Source organism: Lathyrus oleraceus, chromosome 6 (assembly GCF_024323335.1).
Source record: "Lathyrus oleraceus cultivar Zhongwan6 chromosome 6, CAAS_Psat_ZW6_1.0, whole genome shotgun sequence".
Taxonomy (NCBI): Eukaryota; Viridiplantae; Streptophyta; class Magnoliopsida; order Fabales; family Fabaceae; genus Lathyrus; species Lathyrus oleraceus.
In genome coordinates, this window is record NC_066584.1 from 442,407,371 (window position 1) to 442,413,370 (window position 6,000).

A 6,000-nucleotide genomic window follows, 5' to 3' on the forward strand; every position below is an offset into this window, starting at 1 on the left:
AGATAAAGGGCAAGATCAAGATGAAAATAAAGATGAAAAACAAACTGAAAGCAATCCAAATGAAAAAATAAGCAATGTTCATCAAGATCTATCCAATGAATGCAGGACAAAAAATGATTATCCAATCCAGAACGTCATAGGGGATATTTATAAGGGAGTCACAAATTGACACTCCTTTAACCTTGTATGTGAATTTATGGCTTTTATTTTTCAAATTGAGTCAAAGGATGTCAGTGAAGCTTTCATTAACAAACATTGATCTATTGTTATGCAAGATAAGTTAAATCAATTTGAGAGAAATAACATTTAGAAATGTGTTCCCGAACATTCATCTAAACTAGTGATTGAGACCAAATGGGTCTTTCATAATATATTGGACAAAAATGACAATGTTTTAAGAAATAAAGTCAATATTGTTACGAAATGGTACAACCAACATGAATACATAAATTTCAATGAGACTTGTGCCCATGTAGCTAGGTTACAAGCCATGAGGATGCTTTTAGCTTTTTCATGTGTTTTGAATTCCAGACTCATAAAAATGGATGTAAATACCACATTCTTGAACAATTACATCCAATAGAAAGTATATGTTGATCAACCTCTCGAGTTTTTAAAATCCTTTTCTCTTAATCATGTCTTCAAGCTGGAAAAAAGGCCATCTCTAGTATGAAACAAGCCCCTAGGGCTTGATATGAAGTTTAAGCGGGTTTCAACTTCAAACTAATTTTCAAAGAGGGAAGATTGACACAACAGTTTTCATTAAAAAATATGAGCATGACATTTTACCTATGGAAATATATGTTGATGATATTATATTCAATGATACTAATGTTGATCTATGTGCTTACAAGTATAGTCAAAGTGATCAAAAATAGTGAAACTTATGGATAGCAAAGCTATAATTCAACTAAGTAGTTTAATTTTGATGATTACAATATTTAATATCAAATAATATCCAATGAAGTTAAACATTTACTAAAGATAACTCAAGCGGTCAAAAATGCATAAGATGATTTATTAAGTTATATTTCTCGAATTAAGTCATTCTCTTGAAGATCAAGACATATATTTAAAGTCAACATTAAGGTCAAATAACTTTAAAGTTAAGACTTATATTTTAAAGATCATCGATGGTTTAACCTCTCAAACTCTCAAATGATAATGATAAACATGAACATCTTTCAAGCCTCATCAAGAAGACTCAATGTTCTTGTGTGAGGTTAAAACCAAAGATAATGAAGTCAAGACTTGGAGCTTCAGGGTTGTGAAAGAGAGGAATTGTGAAAGCTCACATGGTCGTGTTTGTCTGATTGACTAGTTCTTGTAAAGAGACAGGGGTATTTTTGGGAATATTATGGTTAAACCATACACACACACATGCGGACGTGCGTGTGCGTGCTAAAAATACATGAGCCATTTCTCATATTTTATTTAAACCATCAAATAATGTTTTTGATGCCAAACCAATTGGTTAGGAGAGTGTCTGATTGATTGAAATGCATTTTCTAACTGAATAATCGATTAGACTATTTACCTAATTAATTAGATCATGCTTGGTTCAGTCAAAAAAAAGACTTGAATAATCTCATAATGATTGGTAACAACTATATATCAAAATCTTCCATATGTGGCCTTAATAATCGATTATTTAAGGTGTCTAATCGATTATCCTAATCGATTAGAGCATTGATTTAGCCCATTGATTATTTCCAAGTTTATACCACGCCTTGGCCTATAAATGGAGAATTTCTCCATCACCTTATCACATCCAAAAAATGAGTTTAAATACCACTTTTCATTTCTCTCATCATTTCTCTAAATCTCTCATTACTCTCACATATTTTTAGCCATAAGGCTTCGAGAGTGTTCTTGAGTCAAAATGGGAATAATTATTCTGGATGAAGGCAAAATTGTAAATTTACCAATAATGTATTATTTATGAGTAAATAATTCTTCCATAGGAATTTTTATTTTGGTTGCAAGTTAAACCTGTTAAAAGCTCTTGTTTGGTTTGAGGATTGTCTTAGGAAGTCTATGTATGGTTCAAGAGTTTTGCCTTAAAGAAAAAGTTCTCTTTTGGTTCATGAAGATCAGCTAGTAAAATCTCCACGATTGTTTTTGAGCTCAGTTCAATTAAAAGCTTTACTTGTTTGATATTAGCCCAGTTAAAATCTCTCTTGGTTCTTGAGTTCAGCACGATATAAGGCTCGGTAGGTTCAAGATCAGACTGGTAAAAATATCAACTTGGTTTGTGGACAACATGTTCAAAAGCCCCGTTCGGTTCGGAGGATATCCAACTCAAAACACCATCTTGGTTCAATATCATCCCATGGAAACTCTTTGTTTGGTTTGGAGAGTAACTGTTGTAATCCATTTTTCATTGTTTGGTTAGAAGTTAGTCTAAAAATTCCATTTCCTTGTATATGAGGTTCATGGGAAAATTCTTTTAAGAGCTCTCAAGTTTAGTGGATACTCTCAAGAATAGTTTTTGGGGAGAATAGTAGGTTATCTTGGTCGAAAATATATAAGGAGGTTTGTGGGAAAATCCTTCTAAAATCTCTCAAGTTTAGTGGATACTCTCAAGAATAATTTCTAGGGATATCAGTAGGTCATCTTGGTCGAACCAGTATAATTCTCTAGATTTATTTCTTCTCTCTTATCTCTTTTACTTTCCAGTAACTTTATTTCCTTAGGTTTTCTTTCGCCTATTTATTCATTTGTTTTACAAAATATTTTCAAACTCTAGTTTTGCAAATGATTTTGTTTTAAACCAAAGTTTTTAAAACCTCCATAATTCACCTCCACCCTATTAAGTATGGAGTTACATGTCCAATAAGTGACATCACAATCTAACTCTTGTTTAAAGATTAATAATCTCGAAAGTAATATGACTTCCAACACTTCTTTTAATAATAGAACTCTCCTAAATACACCTGCATTGTTTAATGCTGATAGGTTTGAAATGTGGAAATCTAGAATTAAAATGATTAATATTGAATTGTGAGAAACAATAGCTAATGGCATGTTTATCCCTACTCACAATATTAATAGTGAATTAATAGATAAACTTGATTTCCTTTGGACCGTAGAATACAAGAGAAAGTTTGAAATTGATTTTAAAGCAAAAAATCTAGTAGTCATGTCCTTAAGTGAAAATTAATTTATATATGTAATTAATTGTAATTCCGCCAAGGAAATGTGGGACACTTTTGAAATGATTTATGGAGTATCTCCAAGTATTGAACAAGAGAAAATGAACACATGAGACGAATAAGTTGAAACACCAGATGAATGTGAATATTGTTTTCATAAATGGTGTTCAACCTTTATAAATATTGGAAGCCATGTTAGAACATTTGTCAACAAATATCTAAAAGTTAAGAATTAGAATTAGAAACCTGATCTAATCTTTAAATCAAAAGATGAAAATGGTTATACTTTTTTCAGGAAAATACAAGAAGGAGGAAATCATCTAGAAACTTATTGAGTTGATTTAACTATTAAAATAAGAAATGACAAACTCAAACCTAAAAGAATCTATTCCAACTTCATCAATAAACTCTTTTGAATAAGAAGTAAAATCAACTCCAGTAATTTCCTTTGAAAGAAAAATCTCGATGAACAAATGATCCTTGGAATATTTAACATCCAATGGAGAAACTTCACGACGAGAAAATATGAAGAAGATGAAAGGGTTTCATCTAGTGGAATATTCAAATGAATAAATGAGAAATAAGTTTCAACAAACAATATCTTTTAAGAGACAACATCAAGGAGAAATCTTGAGGAATAAACCTCTGATAGAATCTTTGAAGAATCTTCATCGAACGAAGAATATGAACAAGGTTGTCTAAAAGCTTCACACGAAAAATATGATTGTGAGGTGACAAAGTTACCGTACAAGTTTTAATACCATAATTTTGACCCTAAGATCCCTCATGGCATCATATCATTGCTCATTGCATTTGCCTCAAGGATCATAGCATCTTGGCTCCTTAACCCATGGGTTTGGGACTTGTGTGAGTTGGTTGGAGACCACCAAGCATGCTTGAATTGTATATTATTGCTTTTCTTATTTTGTTTACTAACCAAAAGCACAAAAAATATGTCACTAACTTTGTTTGTTTTGAAGCTTAAGCAGTCATGTGATCCAAGGCTCCTAGGAGGCCCCTAAGCTCAATGAAATGGCCAGATGATGTTGAAAGCAAGCATGACAATGGTTCCCAAAGCTCTCAATCAGAATATATGCCTCCAAAGTATCTCAATTTGTCAATTTGATCAAGATAAACCAAAGGGCTTGAGGATTGTTTCCCAAGGAAACCCTAATTCAACTGTGCATTGACTGTGCCTTGCTCATGATGCAACCTCAACCCATGATCAAATACAATCAAGGCAAGTTCTTTAATTCATCATTTTATGCATATATGAGCTTATTTGAGTGTTCTCAATCATTTATTCATCAAGATTTGAAATTTGGCCTTGAGAAGTTGATCAGTCAATTCATCTGACTATTTTGAAACCTACTGAGACCTAACTTTTGATGTGTTTGTCAAATGATGATGACCCCAAGAGTAAACATGTTCTTGAGAACCATATGAACAACTTTAATTTTCATCAAAAATCCATTTGAAACTTGTAAGGTCATCATTCATTCCAAAACATTATAGGTCATTTTGACTGAAACCCTAATTTTGGGTCAACTTCCCAAGGACCTAACTCCTCATTTTTTATGATTTTGAGATGAGACCAAGTGCATTGTAAAGTTTAAGATGTTTACTTAAATTGTTATGTTGGAAAAAAAATTATAATCCTAAAAGAATTACATGTGATAATACAAAACATTATAGGTCACTTTGGACCAAAGTCATTGAAATGTGAAAAAGTCCAACTTCAAGTGCCCCTAACGTTCTCATCAAAAATCCAAATGATGCAAAATTTAAGTCCAAATTGATTGTATTGAAAATATCTACAACTTTGATGTTGTAGGTGTTATCATTTGAGGCTTGTGTCATTGAAACAGAAGGGCTTGAAGTTGGTCATTTTTGGCAAATTTTCCATATACATGTTTTGTACCTTGAACTTCATGGCTAGTTTTCAATATTTTCCCAACTCCAAATGAACTTTTGTTCAACATAACATTTGTTCCTCATATCAAGACCTTTCCAACCATTACCCATATGCTAATGTTTCAAATTTCCAAATGGCATTTTCGAAGATGTGAAGTTTTGGGTTCAATTATGCATAACATGTTAGAATTCCATGCACAAGCTTATGCATTGCCATCTGCACGTCCATTTCACCTTCATTTGTGTTCAGCACTCAATTGGATGTGGTTTTGGGCCTCACATACGCCTGTACAGGCCCATGCATAGAGGACCCAAGTTCATGCACACACGAGTTTGATCATGCATTGCATCAGCTCTTGCTATAAATACACATGCTTGCTTCGTTTGAAAACTAACCTAAAGGCGCCTGAAGCTCTGCACAACTGATTCCCCAACCCTCCATTAAAGGCATTCTGGATTTTTCTCTTCACTTTTCAAGCTCAAATTTCAACTTCATTGGTTGATCTTTGGCTTCTAAATTCCTTAGCCTTGCTTCCTTGTTACTTCAAGATCAAGCTGCACACGAGGATTGGATTGGATCAAGCTCACACAAGTTGCACTTCAAAGGTTTTCACTCCAACTGTTTTCCTTCTAATCTCTTTGGATATTGAACATTATTTGTATCGGTTAGCATCTCTGAAGTCCTCATGTGAGAGGCAATTGATTTGTGGTTTTAATTTTGAGAATTAAACAAGTTCAGATTGAACACCTCATTTTTCAAGCTCAGATTTCTTCCTCTATAGGAATCTTGAGTGAAAACTAAGGTTACAGGGGTGATGTACATCACCCAAGCTTTCGAATGGTATGTGAATTGCGCATTTTAGTTGAGGTTTGAAAACCTGCAACTGGTGGTCGGAACTGGCCTTCTCACGGAGAAGACGGTGGTTTCCAC